The following is a 24,682-nucleotide window of genomic DNA, read 5'->3' as shown; positions in this document are numbered from 1 at the left end:
GAGATTGTAACACAGATTGCTGCAGCTTGATAATAAGAATACAGGCAGGAGAGAATCCACAACCGCAAAGATCTTTTGCCATTAGTCACTAACCAAACTGAAAGTAACCAAGGACAGTGAGTGAGTCATCCAACTTGTGATATCCAGCAATGATTCTGAGAGACTTGTTCAATTTAAAATACAACACTAGCTAGAGCTAGGGAGTGAAGCTAGCACTAGCCTAGAGGCTACCACGAGAAGGGAATGGCATTTCTGCCTGGTTGACAGAGGAGAGGTATATGAGGATACATGAACAGCCCTCAGATTCAGAATAAAACTTGTTATCATTGACATATGACATGAAATTTGTTGTTTTGTAGCAGCAGTACAATGCAAAGACATAAAAATCTATAAATTTCAAATCTTGCAATCCTGTGCATTCCAGGCTGTGATACCACCAGAGAGAATGTTCTCTACTCTATCTATATGGATCCCTTTCCAACAGCAATCCTTTAAACTTACGAAGGAACGGATAACAGATCTATCTTCATAATATCACTGGCTCAAAAATTAATCTGAGAAAACAGAGTTTATAACAAGGCATTTGTTATATAGTGCCATAATTGTCAAATGGACATCCTACAGCACTTAACACTGCTAACTGTTGATAAGGATGAGACTTTTGGTAAGGCATTCCAGACTGTGGAATGAAGACAACGGCTGAAGACTTTGTCAACAGTGAATGGGCTAAAGGAGGGGAAATGCATGAGATGGCAGAGTCCAAAGTTTAAGTATGAGGCGAGGAGTTGTACTATTACGTAAAGTTGCTGAGCTAGATAAAGTAGAGGTACAGCATTAAAGAATTATAGTTTTAAATTTTGAAGTCCAAAGTTCAAAAGATCAAAGTAAATTTACTATCAAAGTACATATATGTTACCTTATACAACCTTGATATTCATTTTCCTGCAGTCATTTACAAGGAAATAATACACTAGAATTTCACCCAAGAAAAACTATACATGAACAGACAAATGCTGACATACAACCAATGTGCAAAAGACAAGCTGTGCAAATAAAGAAATACTGAGAACACAAGTTGTAAAGAGTCCTTGAAAGTGACTCTGTAGGTTGTAGAATCAGTTCTGAGTAATGGTGAGTAAGGCTATCCATGCTGGTTGAGGAGCCTGAAGGTTGCAGGTAATAACTGTTCTTCAACCTAGTGGTATGTGACCTAATGCTTCTATACCTCCTGCCCAATGGTGGTAGCGAGAGAGAGCATGACCTGGATGGTAGGTGTCTTTGATGATGGATGCTGATTGAAGAAAGGGAGGTGGAAACACAGATTGTGTAGACAGTGAATACGAGTTTAAGATACTGAAAGTAGTGAGAGGGAAAAACTGTTCATGCCCCAAGGAGCATGCAAGAATGAGTGGGAGCAGAAAATAGCAACAGGCATTGCTCCACTTAAGAAGGTCGCAAAGGATATCTTCATAGACCCTAAAGAGAAAGACAAGGAGACACAAAAGATCGTAATATTCATCTCCAAGGAATCCAGGAAGGCATCATGTAGGATGGCAAACTCAGAGTATTGGACCCTTGTGAGAATGGTGGGGATGAGGAAGATGGCAAAATATCCGGATGGATTGAAACAGAGGGAATCTATTTATAAACAGGAGACATGAGGAAACAACATAGAAGTCATGATGTAGTGTCTCGGCCCGAGGCGCCGACTGTTCATTTGCCTCCATAGATGCTGCCTGACCTGCTGAGTTTCTCCAGTATTTTGTGTGTGTTGCTCAAGATTCCCAGCACCTGCAGAATCTCTTGTGTTTAATGTAAAAGAATCCCAAGTTAAGGCCCAGGTTTTGTAGTGGGTTGAAGGTGATTGTGTATAATTTACTGGGACGCCTACAAGCCACTGTATGGGTTGGAACAGAAACAGGAACAGGCTCTGAACCTATGACCCTTTCAAAGTATATACACACACTGTATACAAAAGCTTGCAATTATGTAGCACTTTACTTAACATTAGAATGCCCTCAATATGCACAGCCAGTGAAGAACTTCTAAAGTGCAGTCATTGCTGAACAGAGAGCAGAGCAGTCAATTTGCACCTAACAAGTTCCCACAAACTGCTGTAATGGAATTCTTCAGTATTTCCATTCCTTCAGAGAAAGAGCACCAAGAATATAAACCTGTATCGGCTAAAACATTTTTCAACGTTTTAAGAACAGCTTCTTCTTCTCCGCCGTCAGATTTCGTCACGGCCTAAAATATCGACCATTCATTTCACTCCATAGATGCTGCCTGACCTGCTGAGTTCCCCCAGGCTTTTGTGTGTGTTACTCAAGATTTCCAGCATCTGCAGATCTATTGTGTAAGATTAATTCAGTTTTTCTCTCTCCAAAGACACCTCCGATCTGCTGGGCATTTTACGTACACTATTCTAATTCTGGTTTCAGGTATCTACAACAGTTTTCATTTACAATTTCACACCGCTAATATGTTCCCTTTGTATGTATTCCCTCACTCAATCATTCCTCATTAATCCATCAGCTGAACTGCTCTGTAAACAGCTGCACCACCTCAGGGACTACAAACAACCTGCTGGAGGAACTCAGTGTGTCGAGTGGCATCAGTGGGAGGAAAGAAATTTGCCTGCTGGGTTTCTCCAGCAGACGCTTGTTGCCTCACATTCCAGCATCTGCTCTCTGTTGTGTCTCCTTACCTTTGGAACTGTAGCTTCAATTCATCAGAGGTGTCTAATCCATCCCTTCATGCCCTCTCTCAATTTAAAACTAATCTGTCTTTTCACTTTCCACAGTACTGATAAAGGGTTTGTGGCCCGAAAATTTAACTTTTCAGTTTCAGTGAGCCGCCTGCTCAGTTGAGTATTACCAACACTTCTTTTTGTGCGTGTTTTATTTCAGATTTATAGCTGTTTTTATTTTTCAATTATTATGAAGGTACCATTTTCAAGTTTCCTGGACAAGTATTATTGCATTTTTTTCCATCTCTACAAGGTAAAATGGACCTTCAGTTACAGGGTTGAAATGCATAAAAAAATTCATCCAAGGGTCAAAAATTATCAAAGAGTTTGCAGAGACAAAGAGATGTGGATGAACTTCACTGCTTCTTCCAAAGGAGCGCAGACAGCAGCAGGGTATGGATTCAAGTTTCTGACCAAGGAGCATCACAATTAGAAGAAGAGAGGGTTAGCTTCCACTAAAACAGCTCTGAGTGCAGACTGGAGCTGTATGAAAACCAAACATGTACACAACTGTGCTGAAGAGAGAGTCTTCACATGAACAACATTAATCAGTTGTTCTTACTGGAGTACCGCCAACAATATTCACATTAACCTGTATGGTAACAGTATTATGCAAAATAATCAGTGAAATAGCAGCATTCTTTAAATGAAATTTATTTTTGGGCATTTTGATTTTTGATTCTCTCAGTTCTTCAGCATACATTTTCAGAAAATCTTTTGCAACCCAGAGCTAGCCAGTAGTTAGATTGCTGGTTGTCTGTATCACATTGTGGTCAGCAGTGATGTTTAGATATTTCAATGAGCTTTAAAGGTTGTCAGGTGTCTTCTAGGGTGAGCTGTTCCCTAAAGCGTGACTGAAATGGAGCAAGGACCTGCATCCTGGTATGCCCCCATGCTGGGTGCTATTTACAGGATCTGGGAACAGGTGCCTGTCTTCCAGGCTCAGAGATGAATTATTAGTGTTTTCATGGTACCCTCTCATGTAACATGGTAAACTACATATGTTGCTAAATAAAGATCTTTAAACAATTACTTATATTTTAAAAATGAATACTTCAGTTTGACGCTGAATCATCCTGCATTGAAAAATAATGTGTTAATAGAGTCTTTTAAAAGAGTCAATAGTATCATACACCATGGAAACAGGACCCTTTCCCCACTGACAGTGATCCTATTTTATTCTCCCCACATATTCACTGACTTCCCCAGGTTCTATTATTTACAGTACTTACACACCTGGGGCGATTTACAGCATCTAATCTACCAACCAATGTCTTGTATAAATGAGAGGTTAACACATCAAGTTCAAACAGAACTGTTACCTTTTAAACAGAAGTGTTCTTCCAAAACAAAATGCAGGAGAGAAATTAAGACAGAGACAAACATTCCAACAGATGCTGGAATTTGGAGCAAAAAGAATAGCAAACTGTTGGAGGAATTCAACAAGTCTGTGGAAGCAAAGAGGTGATTGGGGTTTCAGTGAAGAACCTGCATCAGGATTGAGACGGTAGACAGACGATAGTGAATATACAGAGGTGACAGGGAAGGGATAAGATGGAGCTGGTGTGTGAAAGGTAGAGCCAAATGAGGAGTAGGTATGTTCAGGTAGAAGCTAGTGGGTGATAGATGGAGATAGATAAGGGAAAAATGGGCAATCAGAGCTAGGTGAGGGGTAAGTAGAGATAAAGCATTTGTACTGTTGCTGTTAATGGAACACCCTTCTGTGGATTGAAAATGAACACCAGTGGTTGATGATCAGTAATGAGGGCAAACTCTTTCTTATGTAAGTACTGGTTGAAACGTTTTACACCCCAAACCAGATTCAAGGCCTCTCTGTCAACCTGTGCATAATTTATCTCTCTGCAGCCGTAGGGAACATGATGCTAAGGTGTTCTCTTCCATCACTCATAACATTTGACGTGACTGCACCTATACCAGAAGGCAAGACATCACAGGCAAGCTTCACTGGATGATATGGATCATAATGTGTGAGTACATTGTCTGATTTCACAATTTCCTTTGCCTTTTGGAAAGCCACCTCACACTGCTTTGACCATTGCCATTTCTTCCCAATTTGTAGCGATGAGTTCAAGACATGGAGCACAGTAGCAAGGTTTGGCAGGAACCTGTTGTAGTAATTGACAAATTATATATAAAAAGGCCTGCAACTGTGACATATTCTTTGGGCTTGGGGTGTCCACCACTGTTTGAATTTTCTCAGCACACTTGTCTAATCCTTGTGCATTAATGGTGTGATCACAGTAAGTGATGCTTGGTTTAAATAATTCACATGTACTGTATTGTGCTCTGAGCCAAAGATTTTCTAATCGTTTTAACACTCTCTTGAGATTTTGGAGATGTTCCTTGTCATCTTTGCTGGTAACATGATGTCATCCAGGTAACCCAAAGTGCCTGGACAGCTTTCAGCCCCTTGGTCCATGGCTTTTTACCAGAGTGCAGGTGCAAATGCTACTCCAAAATTAAGCCTATGATAGTGATAAAGCCCTTTGTGAGTGTTTACGGTGAGAAACGGTTTGGACCCATCTCCATTTGTAGGTAGGCCTCAGCTAAGTCCACTTTACTGAAGTGTTTTCCTCCAAAGAGGTTTGCAAAGATATCCTCTATCCTGGGCAGAATGTATTAACCTATTTTCAATATTAGGTTGAGGGTGACCTTAGAATCACCACAGATATTGATATTTCTTGGTGACTGAGTCCACTAGCATTGCCCAAGGGCTCACTCAAACTTGGAATGAATTCCTTCAGCCTCCATACAATCTGGCTCTCTGGCTACTTTATAACGAATGGTTTAGGGAACTGGATGGGTTGTTAACTTGGATGAGGCATTTCCATTTAACACTGTTATATCTTTGATAAAATTTAAGTTTTCCAATGCCGTCCTTGAACACTGTGAGGCATCATCCAATACTTTCCTTAATTCACTTTCAGTTGATTCTATTGTAGGGAATGTAGCGTGCAGATGGTGGATGGATCTCCAATCAAGTTGTGGTTGTCTCAGTCAAACACAGCCCCACAATGATGACCCTCCTGTTTTTACCTCATACAAACCGAATTTCACTAATTGGTTGTTGTACTTCACTGTTACGGCTGTTATTCCCACAGGAATATGCTTTCTTCAGTATAAGTTGGCTATCTGCAGGCTTCTGTTTGGTATTTTTGAAACACTGTTCAAACTCATTTTGTGGAATGACTGATACAGCTGAGCCAATGTTCAATTCCATTTTAGTCAATTTGCCATTCAATTCTGGTGTCAGTCACTTTGCTTTTCTTTTGTTAGTTTCCACGTTGTAAATCTTAAAGCTACTCAATCCTGTGCTACTCTTATTATTATCAGATTTTCGACCAACAATATGTAGATTAGTGCTCTTTTTGAAACTGCAACTTGACTTTTTTAACCTTTCCTCTTCCCTGTCTGCCTGAAATGCTCTTTGTAATACATGTCCTGCTTTGTTGCATTTTCTGCACATGTTGTCTTTAAACCTGCCTTGGTCTGCTGAATGTGGGCCTCTGCCACAATGGTAACACAATTATTTCAGCCAGGTAGATTTCTGTTTAGACTTGCAATTTTGATCATGCTCACATTCATTCCTGACTGCAACCCAATTGTGTCTTTGATTGCTGCTTCCATTGTTACAATGAGTTCAACTGCTCTTTTAAATTCGAGTTGTGCTTCAGTTAGGAGCTGTTTTTGAAGGTGTTCTTGTAAGATTCCACAAACGAAATGATTGATCAGTGCATCATTAAGCCCATTACTGAACAGGCAATGTTCAGACAATTTCTTCAATTCAGCTATGTAAGCTGAAATGGACTCCCCTTCCAATTGCTTCCACTCATGAAAGCAAAAGCATTCTGTAATCAACCATGATTTCAGTTCTAAATGCTCCTGCATTACTTTCATGATATCTGCAAAGCTCATTCCTGCTGGTTTGGTTGGAGTAGTCAAACTTCTAAGTAAACATAAACTTTTCAACCTATTTCACTCAGTAAAAATGGCACTTGCTTTTCATTGGCTATTTCATTTGCTTCAAAATACTGCTCAGTTCATTCAGTATACATCACCCAATTATCTGTTGTACAAATCAAACACATCTATCATTCTGATGCAGCCAGCCATTTCTGTTTTAAAAATTTATTATTACTATCACCTGGTACTTACTGTTTATGAACCCATGAATTCTGTCCCTTTTCTGCCTTTTTTTTAACCTTAATATCTCTCTCCCCTTGCGAAGAAACACATGCTGCACTTTTTAAAAACTCAAACATTTCTCCCTTTTCTGAAGAAAGGCATGCTGAGCTTTTTTTTACTCAAACGTCTCACTGTGTTTCAACTTGTAGGTAATCTTTTTTGGGTTCATTTTAAACTTACTCGTTGCCACTGTTACGTTTTGTAACTCCAAAACATAAAATTAATTGAAAGAAAAATATAGGAACTCGGAATAACTCATGTTTACTTTGGTGAGGCGTTCACATGCGATGCGGTGACATAATGATATATATCACTCACATACTTTTATATATAGCCTGCAATAAATTATTTAAATAAAGAATGCATAATCAAACAATATATTTAATATTAATCAATTGTTACTGAAATATTAAATACACAACATACACATGCAACAAAATTCAGATGCAAATCATTATTTCATTGCTTTGTATCCTTGATTGTTTCTCATCAATAGTATTTTGTGGCTACATATATACTTCCAAAAAGTTAACCCATCAAGGCACACTGTTCAGTACTTAAGTCTGTACTTCTGTTCCTCCCTCTCCCTTCCATTAAACGTATTAATCATGTTTTACTGTGTTAGGCTCCTATCTTTCTGTCTAGTACATTAAACTGCTTGTGCCCTTCCACTAACTGTCAGAAGCATAGACAGTTAAGGCACAGGAGAAGTCCACCTGGAAAAGATTTGTCCAAATCAATCTAACACATTGGAAATAAAAGCAAGAAAAGGCTGCTCTATGTTTTGAGCCTGAACTTCCATTCAAAAAAAATATGGTTGCGCCTTAATGCTTGTTTTCTGTATCTCTTGAAACACGTACCTCTAAATCCCTCCGAACTCCACCCTTGTCAGTTCCTCATCATTTAAAAATGTTCCATTCTTCAATTTTCCCTACCAATGTGGCTCATAGTTTCCATCATTGCCACAAATCTTTACCCTCCTTGTCTACAGATGACTCTATGTTCACCTCACTTTACCACCAAACTTTGTATCATCAGCAAAATTTGGTACAATATATTGCCTTTTCATCTCAGTGGCTAATGTAACATTGCAAATAATGTAGTCCTATAGATTACAGCATAGCAATAATAATGAGTGCTTCCTCCTCTGTCACCATTTCAGGCAGAGCTCAGATTGCAAAACAAAATATGCTTCCACTGCACTCCAATAGTTTCAATAATAATCTTAAATCTATACATTTCTGTTTATCGACCTCCTTCCTGTTCACTTTCTCCAGGCCTCTCATATTCCTTACTGTCAGGGAAACCCTCTCCTCTGGTTTTGGTAACAAGTTTTTTAATATTGTGCTGCCACTCCTGTGTTTAATTCACTTATAAGCAATAAGAATAGAATTGGGCCCAGCATCAGTCAAGGGTTCAGCATTGTGGAAAATTTATGGAACAGAAGGGTATTTCAGCCCATGGCAACTAGAGTATAGCAGTTAGTAAAGCCCTAACCTGCCTAACACGATTTTCCAGCATTGAGTCTACAGCCTTATGGCTCAAATATATAAATACTGTCTGGGATGAAGATTTCTGCCTCTACCATCCCTTCCAGCAGTGTTATCTGGATGCTAACCCACCCTCTGAGTGAAAAAAAATCTTTATATTTCCTTAATTTTTTTAACAATTGCTTTGTGTATGTCCTACTGGTTTCTGATTTTCCTTTCAAGGATATAGGCTATTCCTTTATACTTAATCGAGAACACTTGGTTATATTTCTCTTCAGTTTCTTCTGTTCCAAAGAAAATCCCACCCTATTCAATCCTTTCTCTTTGCTAAAACCTCCCAGACCAGCAATAACCCTGTAAACCTCTTTTGCACCGTCTGCACTGCAATATGGACCAGAACTTTGTCACTGTTTTCTTATTGTGGCCTAACAGGTGATGTACACACCTCTGGCTAAAACTTCCTGTTGGAGGTTTCCTTTTTCACTCAGACATGGCCTTTCTTTGACCTTCTTACTGACCCATCCTGCTACTCTTAAGCATACGTGAATGGACAATTCAAGATCCCTTTGGCTCTCACTGCCGGTTCAACATCCTCCATTGATTGTAATTTGTCTGTCCTTTTGCATCTCTCCAGACTTCGTCACTTTTCTTCCCAGTGACCAGATCATCTATATCTTTCTTCATCTATAGTCCTCAATTGTGGTCATTTTTTTCAATAATCTGAAAACTTGTTTAGCTTCGTAAATAACTATAACAATTCTAACATACTCAAAAAGAACGGCAGCCTTAGGTCCAAATTGCTGCACTCTGGAGTAAGGATTTTATTATAAGCTCTCCCTAGTAACTGTTTATTGTAAAGGTCCCTGAAAGTATTTATTTTTAAAACTGTATTGTTACATTGACTAAATAACCTGCATTTAACAATATCTCATTTTCAAATGTTTACCTGCTTTCTTAATGAAGTTCTACCATATACTTTGGTAGATGAAATAAAAGGGTAGACTATTTTTTAAAAGGAGAGAAAATTCAAAAATCTGAGGCACAAAGGGGTTTGGGAGTCCTTGTGCGGGATTCCCTAATGGTTAATTTGCAGCTTGAGTCTGTGGTGAGGAAGGCAAATGCAATGTTAGCGTTCATTTCAAGGTGACTAGAATATAAAAATGAGGATGTAATGTTGAGGTTTTATTAAGCAGTGGTGAGACCTCACTTGGAGAATTGCGAGCAGTTTTGGGCACCTTTTCTAAGGAAGAATGTGCTAACATTGCAGAGGGTTCAAAGGAGGTTCATGAAAATGATTCCGGGACTGAAAGGCTTGAAGAATGTTTGATGGCTCTGGGCTTGTATGCACTGGAATTCAGAAGAATGAGGGGTGACCTCATTGAAACCTATGGAATGTTGAAAGGCCTCGATAGGGTGGATGTGGAGAGGACGTTTCCCATGGTGGGGAAGTCTTAACGTGGGGAATAGAGGGGCATCCTTCTAAAACAGAGATGAGGAGGAATTGCTTTAGCCAGAGAGTGATGAATCTGTGGAATTTGTTGTCACAGCTGGCTTTGGAGGCTAGGTCATTGGGTATATTGAAGGCAGAGTTTGATAGATTCTTGATTAGTCAGGGTATGAAGGGATATGGGGAGAAGGCAGGAGATTGGGGCTGTGACAGAAAATAGATCAACCATGATGAAATGCCGGAGCAGACTAGATGGACCAAATGGCCTAATTCTTTTCCTAGACCTTATGGTCTTATGAAGAATTTGTTCCCTGAGAAAAAAATTGTTCTCTAGAAAGGCTGTTTGTATTATAATATCAAACTGAAATATTAGTCTTCTAAATTCTGAGAACTTTTAATCAGAGCCATTTTATATGCTCTGATATTAAACAATTATTTATTTATGGTCATCACAACTCCTTGGTTCACTATTGCTGAGTGAACTTGTCTGTTTTTGTTTGTGGCCAGTTTATGCATCTCATTTGCGATAACCTTGCAATTATGGTGCAGAAATGAGAGCAGTTTTTAAATCTACACTGTTCCTTTGGCACGTGGCACTGTGCTGCCACCAATCCTAAATTCATATTCAAGAACTCAGTTTGAAATCTGCCAGATCTGCAGACTCCATTGCTGATATGCAAGCTTCAATGAAGAAGGTGCAGAAGAGAGAAATGCCCATTGGTATCATCCAGTTGATGCAGTGCACATTTTCTCAAAAGAGGAGGAGAACAGGAAAGCCACATATTTATATAATGCCTTACATTACCCAACTGAATCTTAAACTTCTTCATAATCAATGTAATTTATCTAGAGTCTGATTGAATGCTGCACTTTGAAAACCTAGTAGCCAATTTGCACATAGCAATCTTTCCCATTAATAGCATTGAAGAAATGATCAGAAAATCGCATTGAAGAAATGATCAGTGTTGGTAAAGGCAAGACTCTGAACTAGTACATTGAGGATAATTGCCTTGATTTTTCTACAGATCATCCGCAACAATCTCACTAGGTAGATTGGGCACTGGTTTAAGTACTTCTGACAGTGCAGCATTTTTTCTGTTCCACGCTGGGTAATGGTCAAGTTACTGGATCAGCAGCCAGATTTCCAGACCACTGATCAAGAGTTGTTTCACTGACGTCTGGCAGGAAGGGAAGCTGGAAACTGGGACCCGGGACTTCATCCCTAATTCAGAGCCATCAATGTAGTTGACTAATGACTGCCCTCTCAGTTCAGGGGTACAGTAGTTAGAATGGCACAATAAACATGGCATTGACAGCAAAATCCACATGTTGTAAATGAATAAATAAAAGGTGCGTTGGCATAGGCTTTTATACTCCAATGTTTTGTTAGCCTTGCACCCATAATCCACTTATCTCAGAGGGCAGAATGTTTCCAAATGAGTCGAGGCTGCTCCCATCAGACAAAAACCTGCAAGGAGTCAACACAGAATGCAGGAATACCATCTCTGTCGTTCTAAGGCTTACAGAGGAAGGCCAAGGTAGTCCACAAGTCAGTCATCACGTTTATAATTCATTAGTAATCTATTGTTGAGTACTGGAAATGTCCTCTTTCCCCAGAAATCAGTAAAGCCCACTTCTTATAAGCCTATAGCCACTTCTTTCCAATATATTTCATCAATTTGTTCTGAACCCTAAACAAAGAGAAAAACAACCTTTTTTTGTATTTAAGCTGGCTATTTATGTATGGATTTTGTATGTCTGTTGGCTTGGCCTAATGATCCAATGCATCTCAAAAATTAACTAAGTCCGATCTAATTTCTTACATAAGATATTAAGGAAGCAGAAAATGCTGGAAATGCTTAACAGGTCAGCCATTATCTGTGGAAAGAGCAATAAGGTTAATGTTTCAGCTAGGTAATCCTTCATGGTCCTGACCTAAAAAGTTAGTCATATGAAACTTTAACTTCTCTCTCTGCAGATACTTTGTGCTATAGAACCTGGAACATCACAGCACAGGACCAGGCCCTAGGACTTACCACATCTTTGTTAACCATAATGCCAATCTAAATTAATCCCATTTGCAAGCACGTGCCTGTGCTCCTCGATTCCCTGCAGGTTCATTTTTTTTAATGTCTTTTTAAAAATTGCTATCATATATATTTCCACACCTCCCTGGCAGCATATTCCAGGCACCTTCTACTCTCTGTTGCTAAAAAAAAATCTTGTTTCACAAACCTTTCTTCCTTATAAGTTAAGAGCTATTCCTGCTAGTATTTGACATTTCCATCTTGTTAAAAAGACTCTGACTACCTCCCGTATCTATGCTTCCGATAATTTTACATATTTCTGTCATGTTGTCCCTCAGCCTCCAATGCTTCAGAGAAAATAATGCAAGTTTGTCCAGGCAACTTTCTGGTGACCCTCTCTTGATCTGTTTTAAGTATTTTCAGCAATTTCTTTCCCTCAAAAATGCATCTTCCTCGTGGTTCCATTTTCATTTATGACCTTTAATAGATATTTGTGGATAAAATAAGCTTGCTTGGAGATTTCTAACCTCAAGGACATCACACCGCTTTTATTCACATTAAATGGAATTTGACACTTGCTTCGACCTGTTCATGCGACTTGTCCAAATCGACCTGCAGTCTTTTCATTTGGTGTTATTTTTTGTGCCAGTGAATTCAAGAACAATGGATTTTAAACTCTCTTCTGAAATATGAAATAACACCAAAAGCTTTTTGGAACTCCACTCACGACAGATCCCATTGACACTCCTTACATTATTGTCATTAGCTACCTATTCAACAAAATATTTTACAAACCTGAATGATTATTATTTCTCCAATAGATATCCATGTAGAGTTTTATGAAAAGCTTTAAATGAGACAAGGCACAATAAAAAATACACAAATAACTGCCTTCTGCTTCTTAAAGCAAATAGTATACACACTTCAATCCACTCCAATAGGTTTTACTGCTTTTACTCATGAATGTCAACTCTACTTATGCAAATAATGTAACAGTTAAAAATTAATCCAAGGAAGTTCTTGTGATTGTTTTTTGAGACTGGTGTGTCAGACTGCTTTAATGTAATTACTAATACGTTAAAGTATCTTTTTGAGCTAAAACATGGAGGACAACAAATATTGATGCAAGTTTTAACAGGATTTCTTTGATAGATAATCGAATGGTAGGTTAGTTGGGTTCAGATGAAGCTATTAGAAAGGCTCATAAATTTTAATAATTGAGAACTGCCATTATAAATTTTTAACCAGTTGCTTACACAGCAACCAGCTGCTAACACTATTCTCTTAAAGGATTTCAGAAATGGGTTGATCGATTGAAATATATTTTCGGATTCAATCACAATTTTAAACAGTATATTTCTTTTAAAAAAATTGAAGATTGTGTCTCAAGCGATCTGATTTGCTTTTGATTAGTTCTCAAGCACGTCACATTAAGACAGGTTCAGGCTTATGGGTTACTAGAAGGGAAAAATGGAATACACACAGGCATGTTTCTGCTTACTTTTTGTTCAAAACTACAAGTGACTGGAAGAAACCACAGTGCCTACAATCAAGAGGCATAACCAGGTAAGGTGGTTTGAGCTGACAGCTGATTCCCACCCCTTTACCACATTGACTTCCAGAAACAGGTCACACTTAGCTATTTTACTTACTTTTGTAAAAATCATCAGTACAGAAATGGTGCACGCATGTTGTTCAAAGAATATCACCTCTCTGATATATAAATTAACTTTCTTTGTCTCATCAAATTAATCCTTGTTCAATGGTTCCATTTAATGTCAGAGAATGTGCACAGTATACAATCTGAAATTCTTACTCCTCACAGACATCTATGAAACAGAAGGAAACCCCAAAGAATGAATGACAGAAATTTGTTAGAACCCCAAAGCCCCCACACTGCCTTCCCATGCACGAGCAGCAGCAAAGCATCAACCCTCCCCCTCCTCCCACTTGCTCCAGCGGGAAGCAAAGATGATTGCTAGATGAATCTGATGAAATGCATTCCACTGAAACATCAAGTTCTCTGGTTCTCACAACTAGGCAGAGACTGAAGACTGCAGCACCAGCAGTGAGGATCCAGAAGGTTCGGACAAGGGAAGCACAGGAGCGTCTACAGGACTGCTTTGAATCGGTGGACTGGACTGTATTCAGGGATTCATCTTTGAATCTGGATGAGTATGCTGCAGTTGTTACCGACTTCATTAAAACCTGTGTGGATGAGTGTGTGCCTACAAAGACTTACTGTACATTCCCAAACCAAAAGCTGTGGATAAACCAGGAGGTATGCCGTCTGCTGAAGGCCAGATCCATGGCATTCAAGTCTGGCAACCCAGGCCTGTACCAGAAAACCAGGTATGATTTGCGGAGGGCTATTTCAAGGGTGAAGAGACAATTTCTACGAGGTTGGAGGTGATATCAGATGCACGGCAACTCTGGCAGGGTCTGCAAGACATTACATTCTATAAAACGAAACCCAATAGCATGAATGGCAGCGATGCTTCACTACCAGATGAACTCAACGCCTTCTATGCACACTTTGAAAGGGAGAACACAACTACAGCTGTGAAGATCCCTGCTGCACCTGATGACCCTGTGATCTCCATCTCAGAGGCCGAAGTTAGACTGTCTTTAAAGATACTGAACCCTCGCAAAGCGGAAGGTCCCAATGGAGTACCTGGTAAGGCTCTGAAAACTTGTGCCAAACAACTAGTGGGAGAATTCAAGAACATTTTCAACCTCTCACTGCTACGGGCAGAAGTTCCCACTTGCTTCAAAAAGGCAACAATTATACCAGTGCCTAAGAAGAATAATGTGGGCTGCCTTAACGACTATCGCCCAGTAGCACTCACATTGACAGTGATGAAATGCTTTGAGAGGTTGGTCATGACTAGACTGAACTCCTGCCTCAGCAAGGACCTGAACCCATTGCAATTTGCCTATTGCCACAATAGGTCAACGGCAGACGCAATCTCAATGGCTCTTCACACGGCTTTAGACCACCGAAACAACACAAATACCTATGTCAGAATGCTGTTCATCGACTATAGCTCAGCATTTAATACTATCTTTCCAACAATCTTGATTGGCAAGTTGCAGAACCTGGGCCTCTGCACCTCCCTCTGCAATTGGATGATCGACTTCCTAACCGGAAGACCACAGACTGTGCGGATTGGTGATAATATATCCCCCTTGCTGACGATCAACACTGTCGCACCTCAGGGGTGTGTGCTTAGCCCACTGCTCTACTTTCTATATACACATGACTGTGTGGCTAGGTATAGCTCAAATACCATCTATAAATTTGCTGATGATACAACCATTGCTGGTAGAATCTCAGGTGGTGACGAGAGGGTTTACAGGAGTGAGATATGCCAACTAGTGGAATGGTGATGCAGCAACAACATGGCACTCAACATCAGTAAGACAAAAGAGCTGATTGTGGACTTCAGGAAGGGTAAGACGAAGGAACACATACCAATCCTCATAGAGGGATCAGAAGTGGAGAGAGTGAGCAGCTTCAAGTTCCTCGGTGTTAAGATCTCTGAGGATATAACCTGGTCCCAACATATCGATGTAGTCATAAAGAAGGCAAGACAGCAGCTATACTTCATTAGGAGTTTGAAGAGATTTGGCATATCTACAAATACACTCAAAAACTTCTATAGTTGTACAGCGGAGAGCATTCTGACAGGCTGCATCACTGTCTGGTATGGAGGGGCTACTGCACAGGAACAAAAGAAGTTGCAGAAGGTTGTAAATCTAGTCAGCTCCATCTTGGGTACTAGCCTACAAAATACCCAGTACATCTTTAGGGAGTGGTGACTCAGAAAGGCAGTGTCCATTATTAAGGACCCCAGCACTCAGGGCCTGCCCTTTTCTCACTATTACCATCAGGTAGGAGGTACAGAAGCCTGAAGGCACACACTCAGCAATTCAGGAACAGTTTCTTCCCCTCTGCCATCCGATTCCTAAATGGACATTGAAGCTTTGGACACACCCTCACTTTATTTTCAATCTAAAATATTTCTGTTTTTGCACTTTTAAAAAATCCATTCATTATATGTAATTGATTTACTTGCTTATTTATTATTATTGTTTTATTTTGTTTATTATTATTATTTTTTCTCTCTGATAGATTATGTATTGCATTGAACTGCTGCTGCCAAGTTAACAAATTTCACGTCACAGGCCTGTGATAATAAACCTGATTCATATATATGGACTGAGGTATAACGAAATTGGACCAATATTTACTCTGCAACAGAAGTACTACTGCCACTCAATAATTGTTATGTTTGTTTTTCTTAACTGGAAAAATAATTTAATGAAAGATTATCTCTAGCATTATCAGAAGTAGGTAGTGGCTACTGGATCTTGATTAACATGAAAATCAAGGTTGCTTGAGGCTCAGGATCATCTTAATAGCCTGATGGAACTCCTAACAACTCATCTGCAATCCAATCACTTTACTTCATCATCCACACTATTCTCCACAGGTATGCTCAGTAACATACACAAAACGCTGGAGGAACTCAGCAGGTCAGGCAGCATCTATGGACGGGAATAAAGAGCTGATGTTTCGGGCCAGGACCCTTCACCAGGACTTTTTTGATAGATAAGGGGACCCTCAAGGTTTTTCACGTGTTTTGTGTGTCTTACTCTAGATTTTTAGCATCTGCAGATTCTCGTGTCCACAAGTATGCTGCATTCTAAGGGTACCTCTGAAGCAGAATCATAGAAAATGTAATGACACAAGAAGCCATTTGGCCCATTCTGTCAGTGCTAGTCAAAGACTATCCAATTAATCCTACCTTCCAGAACTAGTGCTGCAGCTCTGCAGGTCATGACTCTTCAAGTATACATATTTTTTGCATGGAAAGAGGGTTCCACTTCTATCAATATTCCAGGCAACGAGTTCCAGAGGCTTTTTTACCCTCTGGGAGAAAAATCATTTCCTCATCTTCTGTCTAATCTTTTTACCATTTACTTTAAATCAATGCCATCTGTGCCCTCTGTTTTTGGCTCCTTTGCTCAGGGAAATAGCTCCTTCTTATATTTGCTATATAAATACCTAATTAATTTCAGACATTTCAAATAAAAAATTCCCTTAGATTCCTCTACTCCAGACTATCCAGTAAAATTTTCCAGTCTTGACAACGTCCTCACAGATCTCCACTGTACAATTTTCTGTGATCAAAACTGTACACTGTACTCACATACTGATCTTACTAGCATTGTATACTATTCTAGTAAAGGCTTCCTCCCCTTATTTCATGCCTCAGCTGACAAAGAAAAGCATCCCACATACCTTTTCAATCACCTTATCAATTTGCTCTGCTTTCTTTCAGGATCTGTGGATACGTATCTTAATGTCTCTCATTTCTCAACATTTTCCAATATTGTCCCATTAACTGCACATTTCCTTACCTAAATGCATCTCTCCAAATGCCTTAACTTCCTTTTGCATTCCTCATTGTCAACCACAGAACTATTTTAATTCCACTGCCAAATCTCTATCATTCTTCTTGTATTTAAGCTTAAAATAAGTGACAGAGAAAATCCATGTTGCGATTATTTGCATTGCGAGATACTTAAATTGTCTTTAATACTGAAAATATTAACTTTTAGAAATGTTTGCTACTCAGCATAACAGTGTCTGCCATTTCTTCAAGTCTCCCATAGGAGTTATGTGATAATAGAGTGAACTTTGAAAGGTACTTTAGCATATGTTTCAATTAATGCCTCCAGCCTGATGGCATGAACATTGATTTCTCAAACTTCCAGTAATGACCCTACGCGCACCCCCCCCACCTCTTCACCATTTCCCATCCCCTTCTCCCTCTCACCTTATCTCCTTGCCCACCCATTGTCTCCCTCTGGTGCTCCTCCCCTGTTTTTCTTTCTTCCATGGCCTTCTGTCTCTTTCACCAATCAACTTCCCAGCTCTTTACTTACTTCATTCCTCCCCCTCCAGGCTTCATCTATCACCTGGTGCTTCTCTCTCCCCTCCCCCCACCTTTTAAATCTACTCCTCAGCTGTTTTTCTCCAGGTCTGCTGAAGGGTTTCGGCCTGAAGCGTCGACTGTTTCCTCTTTTCCATAGATGCTGCCTGGCCTGCTGAGTTCTCCAGCATTTAGTGTGCATTGCTTGGATTTCCAGCCTCTGCAGATTTTCTCTTGCTTGTGAATTAATGAAATAAACACTTGATTTTATTTGGAAGAAAAATATGTGCAATTTCATTTGCATATCTAATTACTTCACCCAGTAACTCAGTGTTACTGACAAACAATGCAACACACACTGAGCGCTGGAGGAACTCAGCATGTCAGGCAGCACCTGTGGAAAAGAGTAATCAGTCGACTTTTCGGGCTGAGACCCTTCTTCAGGACTGAATCTTCAGGACCGGCATCTGAAGACTTTTGCGTGTTTGTGATTGAGAAACAATGCTCCTTTTTGAACCCTATTTCCCTCCTTCATCCAATTTTGCCCACTCATTTGAAGGTGCTCTTGTATTGTACCAGCTCTCTGATGTCTCCTAAATGGTCTCTGGCCACAATTCAAACATGATTGTTTGAAGTTAATGAAGCCACCTTTTATGATTAAAGGCTGTATACTATTTTTTATTTAATGAACACTGACAAACAGAAAAATAATCACAAATTTTGCCATTTTACACTCTAGATAAGTTTTTAAATTCACCATAAACATAGCAGAATGTGAACTGCTTTGCAGCTCCAAGAAATTCAAATTTATTCAGAAAGAGAATTTGAATTGATTTGCCATGGCATCAAACTAAGTGTTATTTTCAGTGTACTTTGATTATTAGCTCTATCAATCCCAATACATTATTCTGATCCATGGCCAGTTAGAGAATATTCAGCAGTAATGCATTATATTGTATCTAGTAAAGCACTTCGCATCTTTAATGTTGCTTTGCCTTTGAAGGCAACCAGCAAGCAAGCACCTAAATTGGACAGTCAGCACTGCTTCCCAGGGATATCAAAGGCAGATCTCAATAGCACAGGCTGTAATTACATACATGCATCTTTAATGCATCATCCTCTGAGATTACTTTACATTGGAGGTTAAGCGTATAATGGCAGAAATGTGAAACCATCCGCTAAGAGCTTCAGCTTCAATATGCACATAATATGTTGTCATTTATGAGGCTTTACATCTTTACATTCAACATAGCTACTTGTTTTCTTCAATTAGCCTACTTCCTGCAATCATTCATATGCTCTGCTGTTAGAAATATCTTCACTACGACTAATTGGTACTTTCTGCTCTCTACATTAGAAGATCATCTTCTGAGCATGATATAATTAAAATTATGTATTTACATGTATCTTTATTAAGAAGCCCAAGAAAAGAAAGTTAAAAATAGAAGCAGTAATATTGTGAATGACAGCACTGACATTCATTTATTTTCCTGGAGGGAAAATGTCAAGACTGGCTAATATTCTACTGTGCTAAAAAAAAATAAATACTGCATTCTTTTTGAAATAAACTTGGTAAAAAAAATAACAGAACCTAGGATCTTGATGATTAGTAGATACCAATATAATTGGTGGAGGGGGTGGGGTGGGGTGATGAGAGAAGAGGGGAGGGAAGGAGGGATTGAAAACAAATGGTTAAAACAAGAGGATTGATTTGTAGAACGTCTATTTGGAATACTGAATCTTCTGTAAGATTTTTAGCACAAGAAATTGTTAAAATAATAAACTCATTCAAAGAAGTATTTTAGAACTTCACGGAATACAGTAACGATGGGCATTGTTGTGATGTGAGTGAGCACAGTAATCCAACGAAACAGATTACTCATAAGGACATGGATAGATTTTCATAGCATTGAATGCATGGTCTATTAAGATTAGGCTATCCATTCTGTCAGACTGTATCTTTTGTTCTGTTGAATCTTTTTACTGCATTGTTATTGTATCTGAATTAGCAATTGATAACTGGAAAGATGAGGGGTAGATTTTTTGTTCTTCGACTGGAATTGGAATCTGTTTATCATCATGCACTGAGGCACGGTAAAAAGCTTGCCTTGCATACTGTTCATACAGATCAATTCATTACATACAGCATTGATAAAGCAAGATAAAACAATAACAGAATGCAAAATAAAGTGTAACAGCTACAGTTAAAGGGGGGTGCAGGTAAACAATAAGGTGTAAGGTAATAATGAGTTAGACTGTGAGGTCAAGAGTCCATCTTATTGTACTAGGGAACCATTCAATAGTCTTACAACAGTGGGGTAAAAGCTACGCTTGAGCTAGTTGATGTGTGCTTTCAGGCTTTTGTCTCTCCTGCCCAAGGCGAAAAAGAAGTGAGAATGTCTGGAGTAGGTGGGGTCTCGGGATAGTGATTGGACTGGCATTGTGTTCAACATTTAGTTTCAATTCTAATCCAATGCAGTAACCATTGCGCGATTGACAGAAAGCATTCCACTTTGATACTTATTAGGGCCACTATTGACATACTTGATAAATATTGAACAACCACAGTTAAATCCTGGGATTGAGATGACTGGTTTGCAACAGCCACAATCATAATTTTCTGTTCTAGTTATCACTCCAGCTCATGAAGAATTTTCTTCCCTGACTGCAGTTGTCTTCAGTTTTGCTCTGGTTTACTGATGCTGAAATAGGTCAATTCTAATATCCAGGGCAGTCATTCTTAATCTCACGTCTGGAACTTGTTTCCTCTGCCAGTGTTTGGAAAAATGTTGTAATGAGATCTAGAGCAAAATGTTTTGGGAGAAACGCTTTATTGGTAACCGAGAATGAGCTGAATTGTGGCAATTGACTGCATTGGAGTTGCCATTTCTGTAGATGGGACATATCTGAAGAATTTCTCACGTTGTCAAGCAGTTTTTAGTGTTGGCAGTTGCACTGCTGGAGGCATGGCTGGTTCTAGATTACAAGCCTATAGCTCTGCAACTAGAATGTTGTTAGGGACCAGAGTCTTTACAGAATTTGCTGTTTTTTGCTGTATATCTAAGTGCCCCTATTGATATCTCATATGCTTAAAAAAATACGACACTGAGAGGACATTGAGGTTGGTTATCTCCTTGGTGAATAAATAAAGAAGATTACAATTGTTTTGTCCTCATATTGTATCTAGGACAGTGGCATACCCTCTCAACAATCCTCGGTATCCTCAGTGTATTGACGACAAATTACATATTTATCAGTACTCTGTGGTGGTCACTTTAACAAATTGTGATTGGCAGGAAATTTTCCAAAATTAAACCCGCATACTTCCACTTATATGAATATCTATGTGTTCTGGCCTTTGGTTAGTACAGAAATGTTGGGCATCCATGACCAATTGTGTCACAATGCTAGGGGAGAGGTAACTTCAACAAGAAAAAAGCTTCCATCGTGGAAGTATCAGAATTCAAGGGAATTGAAAAATGGTGTAGAGAAAACTAATTTCTTGATCGAATACTGAAAAAATAAGGGAAGGCTTGGAAAAAAAGTAATGTGAAAATTAATTTAAATACTCATCAAGTCATTTGTGGAAAGAGGAACAGTTAATATTTTAGGTCAGAACTGGAAAGACCAGTTCTTTTGGATATTGGGTCTCAAAGTTAGCAGAAACAGTATGTTGGAACTTTTTGAGAGTCAACTTGGTCGTTTTAGTATTCACTAACAAAGATACTGACAGGGCCATGCACAATAAGATTTTGTGTACACTTTCTTTTAAAGAGACCGCAGGCCATAGGTTACAACACATTTTTAACATATTGATGAGGCATGCAACTACACATAGATGGATGATCTATGACTGAAAGAAAGTACTACAATGTAAGTTATCCCTTGTCTGCAACTTGTGGAAGTGGTGGTTGACTTAACAACTAACAATTTCCTTTACAAAGCTAAGTTACAAGCTCAGTTTGCTGTGCCTCTTACAGTGGTTGTGAGGTAAATATACTAAGTATAGATGTAAAGTTTCCTGTAATAAAACAGGACATATGATGACTGATTGGGTTTTATTTCAATCTGTTGAAGGGTATTGGTTTCTTTGTGGTAAGCTTTTACACAGAGGGAAAAGAGAAAAAAAAACAATAAATAAAACATCAGAAAGATTGTCTGGGCCCCTTGCCTGGAACTACAAACAAAATATTCAAAAAAAGTGATTGAATTTTAAATGACATGTAAATTTGCCTTTGAAGATGAAAGATAATTAGCTAAAAAGAGACAGGTCTTTTCAATCCCTCCAAATTTACATGAGATCTGTTGAAAACCAAATATGCAAAGCTTGTCCTCAATGCTAAATTAGAGAAAAAGGAATATACTGGTACAAATTGTATTCCTTAAGAACTTAAGTAAATAACTGGGCTGACAATTAAAGTGCCAATGCCACTTAGAATTTCAAAATAATTTTGGCAGATAAGTATAGAATGAAATAGTTGATATTGTACATAGCCTGTAATCGCATAATTCCCAGGATCAGTTCTGACTTCAGGACCAATGTTCCCTCTGATGTGTCATGACCAGTGTGTGCAAAAAAAAATCCTGTGCAATATTTTGCCAAGTGACAACAACATGGGCGTACTGAATTTTTAAGTAGAAGTAAACCTGAAGCTATTCTAAGGAAAATAATCTACCAATTCCAGTTTGTTGTTCATCAATAAAAGAAATAAAATGGCTGTCAATAGGAATTTTGATCTTTTCTCGGTTTGATCATTTTTGCTGTTGCTCATTTACACTCTCACGAAACATACATAGCAAGCCTTTAATTGGACAATGAAAGATTTTCTCATCGGAGCTTTTGCACACCATCCATTTGAGATTTGCTTGCTAAATGCTGCTTAAAAAAGTCAAGTTTCCAAATATCACTCCACTTCTTCCCACTTGCAAATTCTCCAGCAACTTTTTCATCGAGACAATACTCACAGGTAACACCAGTTTCTGTATTGTGCATAAATATTTCTCGTAGCTGCATGTTCCTGACCTCATGAACTTTCTACTATCGTGGCTTCTACTGTTTCATTGAGCCTTTTCGCTTTAAAAGAACTAGCAGATCTTTTGCATTTCATGTCCTTTGCTTCTTTGGAATTTGACATAGTGAATCAATAACTTCTTCAATTAAAACAGCATAAATAAGCCAGTTCTAAAATCTGCAGACAAATCATCGCAAATTCCACTTTGTCAACACCAACTGCATTAGAAACCATGAAAGGAAACGTGATTGTATGTGATTGTGAAATATACTTAACATGCTGAGGTGACGACCTTTTATGCGCAATTTAATTTCCTTTGTGCGGTAGGAGCAAAAGATGTGTGCGTGTGCACACGTACACACCTTACCTTGGAGTGAACAGTGTTCGGGACCCCAAGTGGATAAGGGAAGATAAGAACTGTACAACTATATCAAAGGGGATTGGACTGTGGGCAGTTGAAGATGAGGAGCATTCCCCCAGGTCCAACACTCTACCCTGTTACTGATTCATGTTTGTAAACCTTCAAATAAGATTAACAACAATAGCTTCAGCTGGATTCCTGCCTCTGTGGTTACTGGACCTTCAGCAGTGAACCTCAAACCAGTGGTTACAGACGCTCCCAGTCATCCTTCATCATATTCGCCTGGCTCAGAAATAAACTGTGCTTTGCTGTTCCATCACATGTTGCAATCTACCTCAGGATCACTCTTGGACCACTGCCTCTTCTGCAATGTTGCCACCCAATGGGGTTACAAACCCAATCTTTAAACAGAAAAGTGGTATTAATGAATAAATGAATGAAATCAAAACATTGAATTTCAGAATTCCTTTACCCTGATGAGAATTCTTGTGATCGTTCTAATCGATTTTGGGACATGAATTTTATAATTTTGAATTCCTGGTGAAGAATGAGTAAAAACTTGAGATTAAACAGACTTGTCTGTGCTTCGGTGCTTTGAAAATACATAAACAATGTGTCGGGTCACATCAGAGGAGGAGGAAGGACCACGATCAATGACTCAGAACGGCTCAAGATTGCACAATGCTGTGAAACTTCACATTGCATGTGCACAGTTTCTGTTGCAAATGGGGAAGTAAAAGTGAAGACTGGACCATTGACATGTGTTCCCAATCAATTATTTCCTGCTGTAGGAACACCCATATGGTAACAAATTAATTGCAAAAAATGTAAGCACAATTGTCATTTGATGAAGAGACTGCATTTCTATAGGATGTCCCAAAGTATTTTATGGTCAAAGAAGTACTTCAGGAAGATCTGTAGCTGCTGTAACTTAGGAAAAGCACAAACAGCATGTACATGGAAGGTTCCCACAAGTAGCAATGTGTTAACCAATCTCCCCTGGGATCAATAAAGTATGACTACTACTACTATTACTACTACTACTAATACTACTACTAATAACCAGGCAATCTGCTTTTATGATGTTGTTTGATCCAAAAATGTTCTTCAAAATACCAGCACGCAGTCCCCTGCTAGGCTTCAAAATGATGTCAGAGTGAAAGGACAGAAGATGGGAGCTCTGGTTTGTCATCTTGCCCAAAAATTGTGCTTCCGATATTTCCTCAGAGCTGCAGTGAACTGCTGGTCTAGATTTTTGTGTGCAATAATCTGGAGAACGGCTTGAATCCGCAATTCTGTGGACATAGAAGGCATCAAACTAAAAGCTTGTCTGTGCAAAGTCATCAAGAGTAGTGGGAAACTGGAAAATTGGGAAAACTTTAAAAAGCAACAAAGAACCACTAAGTGAGCAATAAAGGACGGGAAGATAGATTATGAAAATAAACTAC

The 24,682-nt window shown here is 39.0% G+C and overlaps 1 protein-coding gene across 5 annotated transcripts in view; it reads right to left on the bottom strand.

Annotated features, from left to right (window-relative positions):
• The window catches only part of LOC134348459 (diacylglycerol kinase beta), a 579,084-nt gene that overhangs the window by 133,306 nt on the left and 421,096 nt on the right, over nucleotides 1-24,682 (bottom strand). The gene's annotated exons all lie outside the window — the stretch shown is intronic.

This window comes from Mobula hypostoma, chromosome 6 (assembly GCF_963921235.1).
Source record: "Mobula hypostoma chromosome 6, sMobHyp1.1, whole genome shotgun sequence".
In the NCBI taxonomy this organism is placed as follows: Eukaryota; Metazoa; Chordata; class Chondrichthyes; order Myliobatiformes; family Myliobatidae; genus Mobula; species Mobula hypostoma.
The sequence above is the reverse complement of the archived record's forward strand: the minus strand, read 5'-3'. Positions and strand labels throughout refer to the sequence as shown.